Source organism: Anoplopoma fimbria, chromosome 7, assembly GCF_027596085.1.
Source record: "Anoplopoma fimbria isolate UVic2021 breed Golden Eagle Sablefish chromosome 7, Afim_UVic_2022, whole genome shotgun sequence".
In the NCBI taxonomy this organism is placed as follows: domain Eukaryota; kingdom Metazoa; phylum Chordata; class Actinopteri; order Perciformes; family Anoplopomatidae; genus Anoplopoma; species Anoplopoma fimbria.
The window spans coordinates 19,072,446-19,096,102 of NC_072455.1; the positions used below are offsets into that span (position 1 = coordinate 19,072,446).

Below are 23,657 nucleotides of genomic sequence, written 5' to 3' on the forward strand. Positions count from 1 at the left end.
TTTATGGGGTTATCAGATTGTGATAAATATATGATGGACTTGGGTAAAATGGAACATGGGAATAGTAATGATTCGTATGAAGCATCTTTTCAGGTACCACAACACAAAAAGAAGACAATTTTAAGGGTACATAACCAGATATTGCCGGGGAATGTGACTATAGGGAATTTCAAGGATATTTGGTGGGTCTGTGGTAACAAGGCATACATATTTCTACCATATGGGTGGACAGGATGCTGTTATATGGCACTGTTGAAACTTCCATATGAGGTTCTTACTATCCAGAAGGGAGTAGGGCCAGATGGGGTCCAATCTGATGTCGCTTCAAGTAGTAGGAAGAAACGTGAGTTGGCACAGTTTCACAATTTGGAATCTTACCATTGGAGAATAAGTATAGGAGAGAAGTGGGGTATAGGATTACTTCCATGGTATGGGGTGACATTCTTGGCAGATCACATCGACAACATTACCTACACCTTGCAGGGCTTTGCGAACGAAACCATAAGAGGTTTTGAATATTTAACACTCAGAGAAGCCACAGACTGACGTTGCTAAAACATGACATGGCTCTTGACTATATTTTGGCCAAACAAGGGGGCCTTTGTATGACTTTGAACTTAACAGGGTCGGCTTGCTATACGTTGATTCCTGATAGTTCTGATAATATGACTAGTGTCATAGAGGCATTGAAGCTCATAAGAGATGCGTTTGGCCCGTCAGAAGACGCGGGATGGTCTGCAAATGCTTGGTTGCAGGATAAATTGGGGCCACTAGGAGCAGTGTTAGTTCAGGTTTTGGTAGCGCTCGTTCTGTCGTTGTGTGTGATGTTTTGTTTTTGTACGCTGTTGTTGACCTTTGCAAAGGCTATGATAATTAGATGGGTTGGAGTTGTGCTGCCCGGCGATCAAACTCTGATGCCATTGTGGCAGTGGGCGTGGTCTGCGCTCAGCTGCAGGGGAGAGAGGTGTGGGAGTGGTTCATGGGAACAGTGCCGTGGTGAGTTCAATCATGACAGCTGTAATGTGGAGCTAATTAGGCTGAAGCTACTTAAGCAGGAGCAGACGGGAGTTCGGGAGAGGAACAGTCACACACGCAGAACGAGGACTGAGACGGGAGCGTGAAGCCATCAGAGTGGTGGCGTTCCGGGAACGTTGGACCGAGTGCGCCCGAGAAGCCGGGCAGCGAAGCGGAGCGCGCGACGGTCCGCATTGTGTGTTGTATTTTGAATGAAATAAATATACCTTGGTTAAACTTACCCACTGAAGCCGTATCTGTGTTGGGGAGAACCTACGGTAGTCGAGAGTCGGCTACACTGGCGCCCAATGTGGGGCTCGAACCCACAACCCTGAGATTAAGAGTCTCATGCTCTACCGACTGAGCTAGCCGGGCATCGCGCACCACAAGATGTCCGCGGAAGACGACCCACAGACCTTCCTAGAGATGTTCGAGGGGACGGCGGCGGCGTGCGGGTGGCCGGCGGCGGCGTGGTCCGTGCGCCTGCTCCCCTTGCTGTCAGGGGAGGCCCAAACTGCGGCGCTCGGCCTGCCAGCGTCCTCGCGGGGAAATTTCCAGGACATATAAAAAGCCGTCCTTGATAGGACGGGTTTCTCCCCGAGGACCACCGTCGCCGGTTCCGGGGCACGAAATGGACACCCACCGACCGTCCTTTCGTGTATGCCCAGAAGCTGAGGGACGCAGCTAACAGGTGGCTACAGCCAGGGGAGTCTGATGGTGAGCAGAAGATGCTGGAGAGGATCGTTAGTGAACAGTTTGCGGAGGGCCTCCCGACTGGGATGTCGGAATGGGTGCGGTGCCACCGACCTGGGGACTTGGGGGCGGCCATTATCCTCGCGGAGGATCACCTCGCCGTCCAACCCCGGGGACAGGGAGCAGAGGGGTGGACATCAGCGCCTGTCCGACCGACTCCTGCTCCTCGCAGGAAGTTCCTCACCTCAGCCTCCCTCCATCGGCCCCCACAAGCTCATGCACTTCAACCTCGCAATAACCCTCCCTCTGTTTCCTCCCATCACCAGGCTCCAGGCGCTGTTCCCAACCCACAGGGGGCCCCTCAGGCGTCAGAGCAGGAGTGTTGGAGGTGTGGGCAGCCCGGTCACTTCCGCAGAGAATGTCCACTGATGGAGGTCGGCCAGGTGATCCGGGTTGCCGGCCCGCCAGCACCCTCCTCCGGTCCGGGGGGGACATACAGCGTTCCGGTAAGGATTCAAGGGGGTGTACACCAGGCTATGGTGGACTCGGGCTGTACACAGTCCATGGTCCACCAGAACTTGGTTCGGCCCGGGGCGTTGGTAGAGGCAAAGTGGGTGGAGATAAGGTGTGTGCATGGGGATGTTCACAGATATCCTGTTGTGTCAGTCGAAATTAAACACAGGGGCAAAACGCATAGAATTAGGGCTGCGGTTAGCTCCCGCCTTGCACACCCACTGATTTTAGGCACGGATTGGTCTGGGTTCCATACGTTAGTGGGGCAATGTGTGGGTGTGCGATCGCGACCGGCAGGGACATGTGGGATGTGTGCTGTGCTCAGTGGTGATGCGAGGTTGTCCGACGCTGCTGAAGGGGAGGGGGAACCGGTGGTGCCCTCACAAGGGGCCCCGCAGGTTCCCGAAATACACTCCATGGAAGATTTTCCACTGGAGCAGTCTCGTGACAATACTCTACGCTTTGCCTTCGACCAAGTGATACAAATTGATGGTCACATGGTACACCCTGACACACCACCGACATACCCACACTTTTCATTGGTTAGGGATAGACTGTATAGAGTGAGTCGTGACACTCAGACTGGTGAAGATATTACCCAATTGTTGGTGCCGGAAAGCCGTCGAGAAATGGTTTTCCGGGCGGCTCATTATAACCCAATGGCTGGTCACATGGGGTATGACAAAACACTAGACCGGATAATGGCCCGATTCTATTGGCCTGGGATTCGGGGAGTGGTGCGCCGTTGGTGTGCCTCTTGCCCTGAATGCCAACTGGTAAACCTACCGGCCATCCCAAGAGCTCCATTGTGCCCATTGCCACTAATGGAGGTCCCGTTTGAGCGCATTGGCATGGACCTCATCGGGCCATTTCACCGGAGCACTCGAGGATATCGCTTTGTGTTAGTTCTGGTGGACTATGCAACGCGATATCCTGAAGCGGTGCCGCTGCGCACTATCTCTGCAAAGAGTGTTGCGCAGGCACTGTTTCAGGTCATCTCCCGAGTTGGAATCCCGAAAGAGATTCTGACCGACCAGGGCACCTCGTTTATGTCACGCACATTAAGGGAACTATACGGTTTATTGGGCGTCAAGGCAATTCGGACTAGTGTTTACCACCCACAGACCGATGGCCTTGTTGAGCGCCTGAATAAAACCTTGAAGTCCATGATCCGTAAGTTCATACACGATGATGTCGGAAATTGGGATAAGTGGCTTGACCCTCTGTTGTTTGCAGTGCGGGAGGTGCCCCAGGCCTCCACAGGATTTTCTCCCTTTGAGCTGCTGTTTGGCAGAAAACCACGTGGGGTTCTGGACCTAGTTAAGGAAAACTGGGAGGAGGGTCCGAGCCCAAGCAAAAACGAGATTCAATACGTCCTGGACCTGAGAGCAAAACTCCACACACTGGGGCAATGTTCACGGGAGAATTTGCTCAGGGCCCAGGAGCGTCAACAACGCCTGTACAACAGAGGGGCTAGGCTGAGACAATTTGCACCGGGAGATAAAGTACTTGTATTACTTCCCTCTTCCAGCTCCAAACTGCTCGCTAAGTGGCAAGGGCCCTTTGTGGTCACACAGCGAGTGGGCGATGTAGACTATGAGGTTGTGCGTTCTGACAGGGGAGGGGCAACACAAATTTACCACCTCAACCTCCTCAAAGCATGGAGAGAGGCAGAGCCTGTTTCTCTGGTGACTACCGTGAAAGAGAGGGATGAGTTGGGGCCTGAGGTGCCAAATTCCACCAATCCAGCCTCGCTCCGTTGTGAAGACCATCTCACTCAGTCCCAGAGAGCAGATGTGGCTGCGTTGCAGCAGCGCTTTGCTGATGTGTTCTCCCCTCTGCCAGGACGCACCAACCTTATACAACACCATGTTGAAACTCGCCCAGGCGTGACAGTACGATCACGGCCTTATCGGTTGCCTGAACACAAAAGAAAGGTAGTTCAGAAAGAATTGGAAGCTATGCTGGAGATGGGGGTAATAGAAGAGTCCAATAGTGCCTGGTGTAGCCCCATCGTTCTGGTTGTCAAGAAGGATGGGGCTATACGGTTCTGTGTGGACTACCGCAAGGTGAATGACGAGTCACGGTTTGATGCCTATCCAATGCCCCGGGTCGACGAGCTCCTGGACCGGCTCGGCACGGCTCATTTTTTCACGACACTGGATCTGACCAAGGGCTACTGGCAGATTCCCTTATCTCCAGAGTCCAGGGAAAAGACGGCTTTCTCCACTCCGTACGGATTGTACCAATTCGTCACACTTCCTTTCGGGCTGTTCGGTGCCCCAGCCACATTCCAACGTCTCATGGACCGGGTACTGCGTCCACACGCTGCTTATGCTGCCGCCTACATGGATGATGTGATCATCCACAGCAACAGCTGGGCGGAGCACATGCAGCGGGTGTCCGCGGTGCTTGAGTCTATGAGACAGGCTGGGCTCACCGCCAACCCGAAGAAGTGTGCGGTTGGACGGAGGGAGGTACGGTATCTGGGGTACCACTTGGGTGGAGGGCAGGTTCGTCCCCAGGTCGACAAGACAGCAGCGATTGCAGCCTGCCCGAGGCCCAAGACCAAAAAAGAGGTGAGGCGGTTCTTGGGGCTGGCAGGGTATTACCGGCGGTTCATCCCCAACTTCGCCGACCTAACCAGCCCCCTGACTGACCTGACTCGAAAGGGTGCCTCAGATCCGGTCCAGTGGACGGAGCAGTGCCAGCTGGCGCTTGAGAGGGTAAAACAGGCCCTCTGTGGGGAACCTCTTCTCCACACACCTAACTTCTCTCTCCCTTTTATCCTGCAGACTGATGCCTCGAATAGGGGGCTGGGGGCCGTTTTGTCCCAGGAGGTGCAGGGGATCGACCGCCCAGTGCTTTACATCAGCCGGAAGCTGTCTGAGAGGGAGTCTCGCTACAGCACAGTGGAGAAGGAAGGCCTGGCGATCCGGTGGGCGGTCGATGCCCTGCGTTACTACCTCCTGGGACGCCCATTCACCCTCTATTCGGACCATGCCCCTCTACAGTGGCTCCACCGCATGAAGGATGCCAACGCCCGGATCACTCGGTGGTATCTGGCGTTGCAGCCTTTTAAATTCAAAGTGGTCCATAGGCCGGGGGTGCAGATGGCTGTGGCAGACTTCCTTTCCCGCTCACAGGTGGGGGGAGTAGGCTAGGCCGGACAGCTCCCCGGCCTAAGTCGGGCGGTGGAGGTGTGTGGCAGTGGGCGTGGTCTGCGCGCTCAGCTGCAGGGGAGAGAGGTGTGGGAGTGGTTCATGGGAACAGTGCCGTGGTGAGTTCAATCAACACAGCTGTAATGTGGTGCTAATTATGCTGAAGCTACTTAAGCAGTAGCAGACGGGAGTTCGGGAGAGGAACAGTCACACACGCGGAACGAGGACTGAGATGGGAGCGTGAAGCCATCAGAGTGGTGGCGTTCCGGGAACGTTGGACCGAGTGCGCCCGAGAAGCCGGGCAGCGAAGCGGAGCGCACGACGGTCCGCATTGTGTGTTGTATTTTGAATGAAATAAATATACCTTGGTTAAACTTACCCACTGAAGCCGTATCTGTGTTGGGGAGAACCTACGGTAGTCGAGAGTCGGCTACAGCCATTATTACACGACGCTGACACGGACGTGGATGAGGATGACGCGATAAAGATCGAATTGGTGGAGGAATATCCATTTTGAATATCTCATATGATTATAATCCAATTATTTACCTCTGTTATTGCTTGCGTAGTTTGTAGTGTTGATTTTGTTTTGCTCTTTCGAGACTTTGTTTAGTCTCGAAGGGGGGGTATGGAAACAAATGAACAATATGATTAATGGACAATATGATTTATAATTTCACATTTTAATTTCACATTTTCTGTATGCAAAAGATACTGGTTTTCTTTTCTTTCATTCTAGAACATATTGGGGGAAGACCACTGTGAGGGTGGTGGATTGTCAGGGACTCCGATGGGCTGAATGGATTCAGACACTTCAAACATGAAAATACGAATGGTCTGAAGGACTCTGAACGTGGACTGGCGATACAACATCCAGATTCAAGACGTCATCGACACTACACCTGAGTCAAGGCTGCTGAGAAACTGCAGCGTTATACAGTCTTATGTCTTCTCTTAGATGTTACATTAGCATTATTAAAAATGAATTTTCTTCTTTGTGTATTAAATGCTTGGGAAATGATGGTTTCTAAATATAATGGGACCTCGGATGTTTTCTTTTTTCTCGATGTTTAGGGACAGTGGGGTAGGCAGGAAAAGGTCCATAGAAAGGTGCGATGGGTCGACCAGCCTGACTTTGGACATTGTTTTGTTTTGATTTACTGAGAGTTCCATATGTATTTGCTTAAGTCATTTCCTTACACAAATTGCTAAAATTCCTCATTTCAGTGTTATGGAGTACTGCGTATGGTCGCCTTGGCAGAGGGACCGTGAGGGAATTTTCCTGTCTACATTGTTTAATGGATATTTCAAGAAAGATTAGCTGCCTGACAGGTTTTTCACTCTCACTTTTATACTCCGTACAGTTGCTCTAATGTTAAAAAGGACGGGTTGTTAAGTTTGTCATGATTATACACCTGTATGTCTCTTCTTTTATTTTTTTCGAGACTTTGTGTAAGTCTCGAAGGGGGGAATATGTGGTATATTTTCAGGTCTTGCACAATACAGCGAAGGCCCCAAGTGTCTTTGTCTTATATGGGAAGCAAATGTGTAGAATGACGGAGCCCCATACATGGTCTTGACTTCAGCCCAAATGTGTAGAATGACGGAGCCCCATACATGGTCTTGACTTCAGCCCAAATGTTGAATAACATGTACCCTATATAAGGAGGTGCGAGAGCCCGAAAGGCAGGGCTTTCAGATTCGACTCGAGACCTCCGGGCGCTCTAGACGTCCGTCATGACATGTGTTGCTTGTTTGTAATAAACTTTATTATACCAGCAAGAACAGTGTCCGCGGAGCATCCTTCCTCATCACTTCAACAGCACTGTCGCATGAAAGATACGACAGTTGCCCCTGCAACTGCAGTACCAACAACAGCTGCACCAACAACAGCTGACATTGAAACCGTATCCATAAGTGTGGAAGCCACAGGTAAGCAAACTAAGTGCTACTTCATCAAAAACTTCAAAGGTTTTACAAATGTTTGTCAAACTAATGGTTTGTTTCACTGCCGCACCATCAACAGCCGAACCTACGACTGCCGCACCTACAACAGCGACACCTACAACAGCTGCTCCCACTACTGCAGCACCTACAACTGCATCAAATGGAGTAAGCCACAAGATCAGTCTCATCACCGCATCCTGCCTGGTAGTGTTGTCTTGGCTACTGTCAAGCCAACAATAGCATTAGTGCTGAATTTCCATCAATGGTATGACTTGTCAGTAAATATCTAAGAATCTTGTAGTGGAAGACTTCGGATGAACTTACTATCAAATGAATCATTTGCAATAAGTGGACACTTTAATGACAGAGGATATTTGTCTGTCTAACTAAATATGTTTCTCTGTGGGAATGTCCAGAATCATTGCCGGGACGAAATGATAAAGCCAACTTTAAGCACCAGATCCATTTGAATTATTACTATAATAATGATCTTAACAATATAATCGTAAGCCCTGGGATGTCGGAAAATAATTGCACTCTTACTATTAAAATTACTTTTGCTTTTGTGAGCACTGAGCTTTAGCAATATTTAACATAATGACAGTTAATAATGCTGTCTTGTTTTGGCTAATTTGCCAAAACAAGTAAAACTAGCCACACAGGAAAGTAACACCATTAAACCACTGTCTGAATTAAGTTTTTTTTAAGTTTTATATATATATATATATATATATATATATATATATATAAAGATAATGGTATACATATATCTGAAAATCATGCACCGTTAATTTTCTTATTTATACCAAGTGTATTTATGTAATCATGCATAGCTGTGAGTAGAATGGTCTGCAATAATAGACGACCTAGGCTGAAACACCTTTAGCCGCCGATTCCTCCATACCTGCTCCTTTTGAAAAGGGGCCCACGGCAGACCAACCTCTTCCCTCAAACCAACCAAGCATAGCCCGTGTAAGTATGTCAGTACCCCAATTAACGTTAACGGTCTAGCACGGGTCCTCATTTAGCTTCCACCCAGGTTTGCAGGGTAAGTCGGGGTCCTCCTTCACAAGTGTAAAAATATATATATATATATATATATATATATATATATAAATAAGTGTAATTTAATTTGGGCAAAACAAAACCATAAAAATGCTCAGCAATATAATTATTGATTTTCAACCAATTCATGAAGTTACAATATAGCTTAACTGAGAGCCTACAGCTCCACCTGCCTGTGTTGGCGTAAACAGCTGCTGCTACCAGGAACCTGATATTTTGTTTCACTTTGGTTCCTTGCAGAAGACACTCAAACATGGCAATTTGCCGTGTATTGGTTAATGATAAAATGATAAGATGGTTAAAACGTTGGTAGGTAATATTCAGTGGCACAACTGACTGAGAAACCTTATCACCTGTTGCAAAATCTACACCACTGTTTTGAAGAGTTCTTTTGTTTTGTTTGTAAACTGTATTGATTAAAGTATTGAGCTTTAGAACTTGAAATTATGTTTTTAGATTTAAATTGTAAAGAAAGATTAATTCATTGTGAAAGCATCTTTTTTATATATATTAACAAACGATTTGCCCGAGAGGCTGATTAGTTTGAGAATTTATATATATCCAGTAAAAATGTGTTGGAGAGGGTTAGACTGTAAATTGAATAATCTTGTGATTTCTATGGACTAGAAAAAAGACATTTGTCATCTGCTCTTATATTGTATTTACACACAAATATTCTGGATAGATACTGAGCATTTTAACTACACAACAAGGACGTTTATTTAGTTTAAAAATCAGAACAGAATAAAAAAACATGAAATTTTCTCTGTACAGTTGGTCTTCTTAAATGGAGAAATTACACAAACATAAAGATAAACAGGCTTCTAAAGTGATTTTAAATGTTCATAAGAACTCTTGAATCTCCAATTTTATTTCCTACATTAAAGTTTTGTTAAATGTTGTGAAATATTTGATTTATCTATGTTCCTTTGTAGTCACACAAAATTTCAAATAAATTGAAAGAAAACAAAAACATCGGTGTCTTCAATTTTATGTTTCCAGCGCTTAATGTCAGGACTTTTTCACATATGACGGTAGTATAAAACATCTAGTAGTGACCTGCATCATAGTATATTTAGGTTTCATTTATTTTCATTAGAATTGTTATGGTTAAGTTTTGGAAATAGGAGACAACACTAATCTGGCATGAATCAACATGTAAGTCTAACGATTGTCAACACTGTTTAATTGAAGGGTGATTATGAGAAAATGCAATGCAAAAACCACAAAGGGATTGACTATGAAGCCAAAGACGTCACTGAAACTAAAAGCTATGCAACCTGACATAAACATGAAGCAGACAAACCTGAAGTTGTTGCATACATGTTCATCTTTAACCTCGACTGCAAGTGGAAAATGAATATAAAATAATTATGATAAACAAATCACTGGCTGTGTCTCAAAGTTGTAAGGTTAAAATTAAAATACTCAATCCACTTTTGAAACATCTGAATGTTCAAAAAATGGCAGTGTAACTTGGTATCTGCAGGCCTTGAAAAGTCTTAAAGAGCCAGTTGAAGAATACCAGTTGATATTAACCATGTATTAAATATGGGGACTTCTTGCTTGAACATAGATATGTAATGAACTGTCACCTACTAAGAAACATATTAGGAAACAAAGCTTTTTTTTTTTTTTTTTTAAATGTGTCCATATGAACATTATTGTTTTGTACTTTAACTGTATTGTGGCATATATATGTATGTATAATTCATCCAATGAATCTATATTTTTTTGTTTGTTCTCACCGACTGTCATATTTGTGGAACTTCCTTTACATTTATGGAGGTGGAATGCACCAGCAACTTGTTTCACTGGACAAAGGAGGGAATGTGCCAGGACACTAAGCCAAGAAACTGACAAAGTGACAACTAATATCATTTACCACGGTTTGGTTTTGGTCAATGAGATTCTTATCAACTTATCTGAATAATGTTGCAATGAGTCACGTCATTAGCCCTTCAGTATAAAGGCCTTGTTAGATGTAGACCATCACATAACATGTAAGGTTTGCAATATCACAGACGTGAAGTGGACTAAATTCATAGACACTGAAATAGTTTTAAACATCGAAAGCAGATAGAAAGGGAAATTTAGAACTTCTCATCTCATTTCTTTTTAATTTCGGTGAGTACATTTTTAAGTCAATACATAGATTTCTGTAAATTTTTACACTGTGCATGTGTGAGAAAGAGAGAGAACGAGAGAAGGTATGCATGTTTCTGTTTAATAATTGTATGTTTATATATTTTATGTTTAGTACCAATGCATCTTAATAATAACCTCTGCTCTACTTTTAGGAAATGTTCATGCTTTTCATTGCATTAGACATTATGTGTCTATATATTTAAAATTCCTTCCTTCATTTATGGCACATGCATTTTTCTTCTTTTCTTAGTATTGTAAATAATGCACTGCTTTAGTTACAAACACAAGCTTCCTATAATCAAATTCTGATTGTAGATGTTTAAAAATTGTTATATTTTATCCTTTGTATCAAAGAATAAAATCTACATGGTTCAAGGTGAGGATTGTTATGAGGTGGACGAATAATGATTTATCGCTGTTTTTGGATGAAAAATGTAACATTTCCATTTGAATGTTTTAAAAAACTTAAATTACTGCTGTACTAAATACTGAAATTTGAAGGTGGAAATTTTATATCATTTATATGATTTCTTTCATCTAAATGCACCTTTCTCACCTTTCTGAGTACTTAGCGTGACACTGAACGAATCCCATCTTAAACTTTTTTTTTCAAAGTCAAACAGATGTAGTTTCTATAGAAACAGAGGGTAGTAAGTGAGTACATGAATGACCATATTGGGCCAGCCGCACTTGAGGCGGTTCTCAAACCCAAGTTTGCAAAGAACGGACTTGTGTTCTTAGGGAAGAATTGACTTCCAAGGTCACGACCACACAGAACACTGTTGACAGTGGAGACGATGTGATCTTTCTGGTATTGCCCAATACCCCTTGCCTGGCTCCACACCTTTAAATTCACCCGCATCATCGAGCAAAACCCCAAACTCGACTTGAAATGAATTGACAATTCTGTCTGATATCAGGCAAGAATACCCTGGCACAGAGCCAAAAAATACAAAAACAAAAACATCGGTGTCTTCAATTTTATGTTTCCAGCGATTAATATCAGGACTTTTTCACATATGACGGTAGTATAAAATGTCTAATAGTGACCTACATCGTAGTTTCTTTAGGTTTCATTTATTTTCATTAGAATTGTTATGGTGAAGTTTTGGAAATAGGAGACAACACTAATCTGGCATGAATCAACATGTAAGTCTAACGATTGTCAACACTGTTTAAGTGACGGGTGATTATGAGGAAATGCAATTCAAAAATCACAAAGGGATTGACTATGAAGCCAAAGACGTCACTGAAACTAAAAGCTATGCAACCTGACATAAACATGAAGCAGAAAACCTGAAGTTGTTGCATACATGTTCATCTTTAACCTCGACTGCAAGTGGAAAATGAATATAAAATAATTATCATGATAAACAAATCACTGGCTGTGTCTCAAAGTTGTAAGGTTAAAATTAAAATACTCAATCCACTTTTGAAACATCTGAATGTTCAAAAAATGGCAGTGTAACTTGGTATCTGCAGGCCTTGAAAAGTCTTAAAGAGCCAGTTGAAGAATACCAGTTGATATTAACCATGTATTAAATATGGGGACTTCTTGCTTGAACATAGATATGTAATGAACTGTCACCTACTAAGAAACATATTAGGAAACAAAGCTTTTTTTTTTTTTTTAAATGTGTCCATATGAACATTATTGTTTTGTACTTTAACTGTATTGTGGCATATATATGTATGTATAATTCATCCAATGAATCTATATTTTTTTGTTTGTTCTCACCGACTGTCATATTTGTGGAACTTCCCTTTACATTTATGAAGGTGGAATGCACCAGCAACTTGTTTCACTGGACAAAGGAGGGAATGTGCCGGGACACTAAGCCAAGAAACTAACAAAGTGACAACTAATATCATTTACCACGGTTTGGTTTTGGTCAATGAGATTCTTATCAACTTGTGTTGCAATGAGTCACGTCATTAGCCCTTCAGTATAAAGGCCTTGTTAGATGTAGACCATCACATAACATGTAAGGTTTGCAATATCACAGGCGTGAAGTGGACTAAATTCATAGACACTGAAATAGTTTTAAACATCGAAAGCAGATAGAAAGGGACATTTAGAACTTCTCATCTCATTTCTTTTTAATTTCGGTGAGTACATTTTTAAGTCAATACATAGATTTCTGTAAATTTTTACACTGTGCATGTGTGAGAAAGAGAGAGAACGAGAGAAGGTATGCATGTTTCTGTTTAATAATTGTATGTTTATATATTTTATGTTTAGTACCAATGCATCTTAATAATAACCTCTGCTCTACTTTTAGGAAATGTTCATGCTTTTCATTGCATTAGACATTATGTGTCTATATATTTAAAATTCCTTCCTTCATTTATGGCACATGCATTTTTCTTCTTTTCTTAGTATTGTAAATAATGCACTGCTTTAGTTACAAACACAAGCTTCCTATAATCAAATTCTGATTGTAGATGTTTAAAAATTGTGTTATATTTTATCCTTTGTATCAAAGAATAAAATCTACATGGTTCAAGGTGAGGATTGTTATGAGGTGGACGAATAATGATTTATCGCTGTTTTTGGATGAAAAATGTAACATTTCCATTTGAATGTTGTTTTAAAAACCTTAAATTACTGCTGTATTAAATACTGAAATTTGAAGGTGGAATACTGAGCGCAACTTAAACAGTAATTATAGTGAAAACTGTTGCAAAATCACTTTCAACATGCTGCCTCTGTGACTAAGTCCCTGTATTGTTCAATTTATAGACATTCAAAAGAAAAAGGATGGATGTCGGACGGATCATATCAATTTTCCTGATTATAATTGGTAAGCTGAGTGATGTTAAGCAGATTGCCTGCACTTCATCAAATGTTTCTTTCACAACACACACATCAGTCTAGTATCAGCTATGAATCAAAATGAGTCATCGTAGGTAGTCTGTGCTTTCTTAATCCTTTTAAATGTTACATTTTATAATAGCTGCAGCACCTACGACTGCAGCAACCTCTACTGCAGCACCTACGACTGCAGCAACCTCTACTGCAGCACCTACAACTGCAGCACCGACTACTGCTGCACCTACAACAGCAGCACCGACTACTGCCGCACCTACAACAGCAGCACCTACAACAGCTGCAGCTACAACTGCTGCAGCTACAACAGCAGCACCTACGACAGCTGCACCTACAACTACCGCACCTACGACAGCTGCACCTACAACTGCTGCACCTACAACTGCGGCACCTACAACAGCAGCACCGACAACTGCTGCACCTACAACAGCACCACCGACTACAGCTGCACCGACTACTGCTGCACCTACGACAGCTGCAGCTACAGCTGCTGCACCAACTACTGCTGCACCGACTACTGCTGCACCGACAACTGCTGCACCTACAACAGCAGCACCGACTACTGCTGCACCTACAACAGCTGCACCTACAACTGCCGCACCTACGACAGCTGCACCTACAACTGCTGCACCTACAACAGCTGCACCTACAACTGCTGCACCTACAACAGCAGCACCGACTACAGCTGCACCGACTACTGCTGCACCTACAACAGTTGCACCTACAACTGCTGCACCTACAACAGCTGCACCGACTACTGCTGCACCTACAACTGCCGCACCTACAACAGCTGCACCTACAACAGCAGCACCGACTACAGCTGCACCGACTACTGCTGCACCTACAACAGTTGCAGCTACAACTGCTGCACCTACAACAGCAGCACCGACTACTGCTGCACCTACAACAGCAGCACCGACTACTGCTGCACCGACTACTGCTGCACCTACAACAGTAGCACCGACTACTGCTGCACCGACTACTGCTGCACCTACAACAGCAGCACCAACTACAGCTGCACCTACAACTGCCGCACCTACAACAGCAGCACCAACTACAGCTGCACCTACAACTGCTGCACCTACAACTGCTGCACCTACAACAGCAGCACCGACTACAGCTGCACCGACTACTGCTGTACCTACAACTGCCGCACCTACCACAGCTGCACCTACAACAGCAGCACCGACTACAGCTGCACCTACAACTGCTGCACCTACAACAGCAGCACCGACTACTGCTGCACCTACAACAGCAGCAGCGACTACAGCTGCACCTACAACAGCAGCACCGACTACAGCTGCACCCACAACTGCCGCACCTACAACAGCAGCGCCTACGACAGCTGCACCTACAACAGCTGCACCTACAACAGCAGCACCGACTACTGTTGCACCGACTACTGCTGCACCTACAACAGCTGCACCAACAACAGCTGCCCCTACAACAGCCACACCAACAACAGCTGCACCAACAACAGCGGCACCTACAACTGTAGCACCTACAACAGCTGCACCTACAACAGCGGCACTTACAACAGCGGCACCTACAACAGCGGGTCCTACAACTGCTGCACCTACAACAGCTGCCCCTACAACAGCTGCACCAACAACAGCTGCCCCAACCACAGCTGCACCTACAACTGCCGCACCTACGACAGCTGCACCTACAACTGCTGCACCTACAACAGCAGCACCGACTACAGCTGCACCTACAACTGCTGCACCTACAATAGCAGCGCCTACGACAGCTGCACCTACAACAACTGCTGCACCTACAACAGCTGCACCGACTATTGCTGCACCTACAACTGCCGCACCTACAACAGCTGCACCTACAACTGCTGCACCTACAACAGCAGCACCGACTACAGCTGCACCGACTACTGCTGCACCTACAACAGTTGCAGCTACAACTGCTGCACCTACAACAGCAGCACCTACAACTGCCGCACCTACGACAGCTGCACCTACAACAGCTGCACTGACTACTGCTACACCTACGACAGCTGCACCTACAACAGCTGCAGCTACAACTGCTGCACCTACAACAGCAGCACCGACTACTGCTGCACCGACTACTGCTGAACCTACAACAGCAGCACCAACTACAGCTGCACCTACAACTGCCGCACCTACAACAGCTGCACCTACAACTGCTGCACCTACAACAGCAGCACCGACTACAGCTGCACCGACTACTGCTGCACCTACAACAGTTGCAGCTACAACTGCTGCACCTACAACAGCAGCACCTACAACTGCCGCACCTACGACAGCTGCACCTACAACAGCTGCACTGACTACTGCTACACCTACGACAGCTGCACCTACAACAGCTGCAGCTACAACTGCTGCACCTACAACAGCAGCACCGACTACTGCTGCACCGACTACTGCTGAACCTACAACAGCAGCACCAACTACAGCTGCACCTACAACTGCCGCACCTACGACAGCAGCACCGACTACAGCTGCACCTACAACAGCAGCAGCGACTACAGCTGCACCTACAACTGCAGCACCTACGACAGCTGCACCTACAACAGCTGCACCGACGACAGCTGCACCTACGACAGCTGCACCTACGACAGCAGCACCTACAACAGCAGCACCGACTACAGCTGTACCTACAACTGCTGCACCTACAACAGCAGCACCGACTACTGCTGCACCTACAACAGCAGCAGCGACTACAGCTGCACCTACAACTGCAGCACCTACGACAGCTGCACCTACAACAGCTGCACCGACTACTGCTGCACCTACGACAGCTGCACCTACGACAGCAGCACCTACAACTGCTGCACCTACAACAGCAGCAGCGACTACAGCTGCACCTACAACTGCCGCACCTACGACAGCTGCACCTACAACTGCTGCACCTACAACAGCAGCACCGACTACAGCTGCACCTACAACTGCCGCACCTACAACAGCAGCGCCTACGACAGCTGCACCTACAACAGCTGCACCTACAACAGCAGCACCGACTACTGCTGCACCGACTACTGCTGCACCTACAACAGCAGCACCAACTACAGCTGCACCTACAACTGCCGCACCTACGACAGCTGCACCTACAACTGCTGCACCTACAACAGCAGCACCGACTACTGCTTCACCTACAACTGCTGCACCTACAACAGCAGCGCCTACGACAGCTGCACCTACAACAACTGCTGCACCTACAACAGCTGCACCGACTACTGCTGCACCTACATCTGCCGCACCTACAACAGCTGCACCTACAACTGCTGCACCTACAACAGCAGCACCGACTACAGCTGCACCGACTACTGCTGCACCTACAACAGTTGCAGCTACAACTCCTGCACCTACAACAGCAGCACCGACTACTGCTGCACCTACAACTGCCGCACCTACAACTGCCGCACCTACAACAGCTGCACCTACAACTGCCACACCTACGACAGCTGCACCTACAACAGCTGCACTGACTACTGCTACACCTACGACAGCTGCACCAACTACAGCTGCACCTACAACTGCCGCACCTACAACAGCAGCACCAACTACAGCTGCACCTACAACTGCTGCACCTACAACAGCAGCACCGACTACAGCTGCACCTACAACTGCTGCACCTACAACAGCAGCACCGACTACTGCTGCACCTACAACAGCAGCAGCGACTACAGCTGCACCTACAACTGCAGCACCGACTACAGCTGCACCCACAACTGCCGCACCTACAACAGCAGCGCCTACGACAGCTGCACCTACAACAGCTGCACCTACAACAGCAGCACCGACTACTGTTGCACCGACTACTGCTGCACCTACAACAGCTGCACCAACAACAGCTGCCTCTACAACAGCCACACCAACAACAGCTGCACCAACAACAGCGGCACCTACAACTGTAGCACCTACAACAGCTGCACCTACAACAGCGGCACTTACAACAGCGGCACCTACAACAGCGGGTCCTACAACTGCTGCACCTACAACAGCTGCCCCTACAACAGCTGCACCAACAACAGCTGCCCCAACCACAGCTGCACCTACAACTGCCGCACCTACGACAGCTGCACCTACAACTCCTGCACCTACAACAGCAGCACCGACTACAGCTGCACCTACAACTGCTGCACCTACAATAGCAGCGCCTACGACAGCTGCACCTACAACAACTGCTGCACCTACAACAGCTGCACCGACTACTGCTGCACCTACAACTGCCGCATCTACAACAGCTGCACCTACAACTGCTGCACCTACAACAGCAGCACCGACTACAGCTGCACCGACTACTGCTGCACCTACAACAGTTGCAGCTACAACTGCTGCACCTACAACAGCAGCACCTACAACTGCCGCACCTACGACAGCTGCACCTACAACAGCTGCACTGACTACTGCTACACCTACGACAGCTGCACCTACAACAGCTGCAGCTACAACTGCTGCACCTACAACAGCAGCACCGACTACTGCTGCACCGACTACTGCTGAACCTACAACAGCAGCACCAACTACAGCTGCACCTACAACTGCCGCACCTACAACAGCTGCACCTACAACTGCTGCACCTACAACAGCAGCACCGACTACAGCTGCACCGACTACTGCTGCACCTACAACAGTTGCAGCTACAACTGCTGCACCTACAACAGCAGCACCTACAACTGCCGCACCTACGACAGCTGCACCTACAACAGCTGCACTGACTACTGCTACACCTACGACAGCTGCACCTACAACAGCTGCAGCTACAACTGCTGCACCTACAACAGCAGCACCGACTACTGCTGCACCGACTACTGCTGAACCTACAACAGCAGCACCAACTACAGCTGCACCTACAACTGCCGCACCTACGACAGCAGCACCGACTACAGCTGCACCTACAACAGCAGCAGCGACTACAGCTGCACCTACAACTGCAGCACCTACGACAGCTGCACCTACAACAGCTGCACCGACTACTGCTGCACCTACGACAGCTGCACCTACGACAGCAGCACCTACAACAGCAGCACCGACTACAGCTGCACCTACAACTGCTGCACCTACAACAGCAGCACCGACTACTGCTGCACCTACAACAGCAGCAGCGACTACAGCTGCACCTACAACTGCTACACCTACAACTGCCGCACCTACAACAGCTGCACCGACTACTGCTGCACCTACGACAGCTGCACCTACGACAGCAGCACCTACAACTGCTGCACCTACAACAGCAGCAGCGACTACAGCTGCACCTACAACTGCCGCACCTACGACAGCTGCACCTACAACTCCTGCACCTACAACAGCAGCACCGACTACAGCTGCACCTACAACTGCCGCACCTACAACAGCAGCGCCTACGACAGCTGCACCTACAACAGCTGCACCTACAACAGCAGCACCGACTACTGCTGCACCGACTACTGCTGCACCTACAACAGCAGCACCAACTACAGCTGCACCGACTACTGCTGCACCTACAACAGTTGCAGCTACAACTCCTGCACCTACAACAGCATCACCGACTACTGTAGCACCTACTACAGCTGCACCTACAACTGCCGCACCTACAACAGCTGCACCTACAACTGCCGCACCTACGACAGCTGCACCTACAACAGCTGCACTGACTACTGCTACACCTACGACAGCTGCACCTACAACAGCTGCAGCTACAACTGCTGCACCTACAACAGCAGCACCGACTACTGCTGCACCGACTACTGCTGAACCTACAACAGCAGCACCAACTACAGCTGCACCTACAACTGCCGCACCTACGACAGCTGCACCTACAACTGCTGCACCTACAACAGCAGCACCGACTACAGCTGCACCTACAACTGCTGCACCTACAACTGCAGCACCTACGACAGCTGCACCTACAACAGCTGCACCGACTACTGCTGCACCTACGACAGCTGCACCTACGACAGCAGCACCTACAACTGCTGCACCTACAACAGCAGCAGCGACTACAGCTGCACCTACAACTGCCGCACCTACGACAGCTGCACCTACAACTGCTGCACCTACAACAGCAGCACCGACTACAGCTGCACCTACAACTGCCGCACCTACAACAGCAGCGCCTACGACAGCTGCACCTACAACAGCAGCACCGACTACTGCTGCACCTACAACAGCAGCAGCGACTACAGCTGCACCTACAACAGCAGCACCGACTACAGCTGCACCTACAACTGCCGCACCTACGACAGCTGCACCTACAACTGCTGCACCTACAACAGCAGCACCGACTACAGCTGCACCTACAACTGCCGCACCTACAACAGCAGCGCCTACGACAGCTGCACCTACAACAGCTGCACCTACAACAGCAGCACCGACTACTGCTGCACCGACTACTGCTGCACCTACAACAGCAGCAGCGACTACAGCTGCACCTACAACTGCCGCACCTACGACAGCTGCACCTACAACTGCTGCACCTACAACAGCAGCACCGACTACAGCTGCACCTACAACTGCTGCACCTACAACAGCAGCGCCCTACGACAGCTGCACCTACAACAACTGCTGCACCTACAACAGCTGCACCGACTACTGCTGCACCTACAACTGCCGCACCTACAACAGCTGCACCTACAACTGCTGCACCTACAACAGCAGCACCGACTACAGCTGCACCGACTACTGCTGCACCTACAACAGTTGCAGCTACAACTCCTGCACCTACAACAGCAGCACCGACTACTGCTGCACCTACAACTGCCGCACCTACAACAGCTGCACCTACAACTGCCGCACCTACGACAGCTGCACCTACAACAGCTGCACTGACTACTGCTACACCTACGACAGCTGCACCTACAACAGCTGCAGCTACAACTGCTGCACCTACAACAGCAGCACCGACTACTGCTGCACCGACTACTGCTGAACCTACAACAGCAGCACCAACTACAGCTGCACCTACAACTCCTGCACCTACAACAGCAGCACCGACTACTGCTGCACCTACAACTGCCGCACCTACAACAGCTGCACCTACAACTGCCGCACCTACGACAGCTGCACCTACAACAGCTGCACTGACTACTGCTACACCTACGACAGCTGCACCTACAACAGCTGCAGCTACAACTGCTGCACCTACAACAGCAGCACCGACTACTGCTGCACCGACTACTGCTGAACCTACAACAGCAGCACCAACTACAGCTGCACCTACAACTGCCGCACCTACGACAGCTGCACCTACAACTGCTGCACCTACAACAGCAGCACCGACTACAGCTGCACCTACAACTGCTGCACCCACAACAGCAGCACCGACTACAGCTGCACCGACTACTACTGCACCTACGACAGCTGCACCTACAACAGCTGCACCGACTACTGCTGCACCTACGACAGCTGCACCTACAACAGCAGCACCGACTACTGCTGCACCGACTACTGCTGCACCTACAACAGCAGCACCAACTACAGCTGCACCTACAACTGCCGCACCTACGACAGCTGCACCTACAACAGCAGCACCGACTACAGCTGCACCTACAACTGCCGCACCTACGACAGCTGCACCTACAACTGCTGCACCTACAACAGCAGCACCGACTACAGCTGCACCTACAACTGCCGCACCTACAACAGCAGCGCCTACGACAGCTGCACCTACAACAGCAGCACCGACTACTGCTGCACCTACAACAGCAGCACCGACTACAGCTGCACCTACAACAGCAGCACCGACTACAGCTGCACCTACAACTGCCGCACCTACGACAGCTGCACCTACAACTGCTGCACCTACAACAGCAGCACCGACTACAGCTGCACCTACAACTGCCGCACCTACAACTGCCGCACCTACAACAGCAGCGCCCTACGACAGCTGCACCTACAACAGCTGCATCTACAACAGCAGCACCGACTACTGCTGCACCGACTACTGCTGCACCTACAACAGCAGCAGCGACTACAGCTGCACCTACAACTGCAGCACCTACGACAGCTGCACCTACAACTGCTGCACCTACAACAGCAGCACCGACTACAGCTGCACCTACAACTGCTGCACCTACAACAGCAGCGCCTACGACAGCTGCACCTACAACAACTGCTGCACCTACAACAGCTGCACCGACTACTGCTGCACCTACAACTGCCGCACCTACAACAGCTGCACCTACAACTGCTGCACCTACAACAGCAGCACCGACTACAGCTGCACCGACTACTGCTGCACCTACAACAGTTGCAGCTACAACTCCTGCACCTACAACAGCAGCACCGACTACTGCTGCACCTACAACTGCCGCACCTACAACAGCTGCACCTACAACTGCCGCACCTACGACAGCTGCACCTACAACAGCTGCACTGACTACAGCTACACCTACGACAGCTGCACCTACAACAGCTGCAGCTACAACTGCTGCACCTACAACAGCAGCACCGACTACTGCTGCACCGACTACTGCTGAACCTACAACAGCAGCACCAACTACAGCTGCACCTACAACTGCCGCACCTACGACAGCTGCACCTACAACTGCTGCACCGACTACAGCTGCACCTACAACTGCTGCACCTACAACAGCAGCACCGACTACTGCTGCACCTACAACAGCAGCAGCGACTACAGCTGCACCGACTACTACTGCACCTACGACAGCTGCACCTACAACAGCTGCAGCGACTACTGCTGCACCTACGACAGCTGCACCTACAACAGCAGCACCGACTACTGCTGCACCGACTACTGCTGCACCTACAACAGCAGCACCAACTACAGCTGCACCTACAACTGCCGCACCTACGACAGCTGCACCTACAACAGCAGCACCGACTACAGCTGCACCTACAACTGCCGCACCTACAACAGCAGCGCCTACGACAGCTGCACCTACTACAGCTGCACCTACAACAGCAGCACCGACTACTGCTGCACCGACTACTGCTGCACCTACAACTGCTGCACCTACAACAACTGCTTCACCTTCAACAGCTGCACCGACTACTGCTGCACCTATAACTGCCGCACCTACAACTGCTGCACCTACAACAGCAGCAGCGACTACAGCTGCACCTACAACTGCCGCACCTACGACAGCTGCACCTACAACAGCTGCACTGACTACTGCTACACCTACGACAGCTGCACCTACAACAGCTGCAGCTACAACTGCTGCACCTACAACAGCAGCACCGACTACTGCTGCACCGCCTACTGCTGCACCTACAACAGCAACACCTACAACAGCAGCACCTACAACAGCAGCACCTACAACTGCTGCACCTAAAACAGCACCACCTACAACTGCTGCACCTACAACAGCAGCACCTACAACTGCTGCACCTACAACAACAGCACCTACAACTGCTGCACCTACTACTGCTGCACCTACAACAGCCGCACCGACTACTGCTGCACCTACAACAGCAGCACCTACAACAGCAGCACCGACTACAGCTGCACCGACTACTGCTGCACCTACAACAGCCGCACCGACTACTGCTGCACCTACAACAGCAGCACCTACAACTGCTGCACCAACAACAGCAGCACCTACAACTGCTGCACCTACAACAAATGTAGCACTCACCACATCAAGAGTGTCTTTCACATCAGTTCGAGACACATTTACACCTGAATTGTCGGATCCTTCATCACCAGCTTTTAGAGGGCGAGCGGCAACGATAAAAAGAGAGGTAAGTCTCACCTATGCAATAAATTCTGCTGGTACAAGTAGTGAATTGTTTTATAGAAGATGTCGAGCCCCCACTCAAATAAATTAAACTTACTTGTCCATTATATCTGAATAATTGATGACAGACACATAAATGGGAACATATTAAGAGAAGAATACTACACCACCAGCTCAGGATGACCTTGAATCGTCTGCTATTTTACAAATCAATCTCAATTGATTGAATTGCCTGATTTTAATCTTGGCAGCGCCAGAAAAAATGTGATCAAGCAACAAAGGGTAGTTGCATTCGGGCTTGAATTCCCAATAAGTCATGATATATAGTATATTTTGGTATAAATGTATTTCTATTAATGATGCTGTTAATAAAAATGTGAAAATATTGTGTTTCAATCAATCTCCTTTGCATAATTGAATATGTCACCATGTAGACTAAGATGCACTATCCAAATGTCAGAAAGGCTTAATAATACCAACATAAGGCAACTTGCTTAAGAACGTATCAGAGAGCTAAATATATCTACAATTTTTGAAAGATTCTCTAAAATTAGAAAGACGTTTAGAAAAAGCTGTTCGCCTACAAGGCTGAAGTTAAAATAACTGCTTAAATACAACTTAATTTCTGTTT

General features: G+C 48.2%; 1 non-coding gene across 1 annotated transcript; it reads right to left on the bottom strand.

Annotated features, from left to right (window-relative positions):
* Window positions 1-1,316: 1,316 nt before the first annotated feature.
* trnak-cuu (transfer RNA lysine (anticodon CUU)) lies at window positions 1,317-1,389 on the bottom strand. Its single transcript has one exon. It is a non-coding gene; the product is annotated as a tRNA-Lys (tRNA).
* Window positions 1,390-23,657: the final 22,268 nt, after the last annotated feature.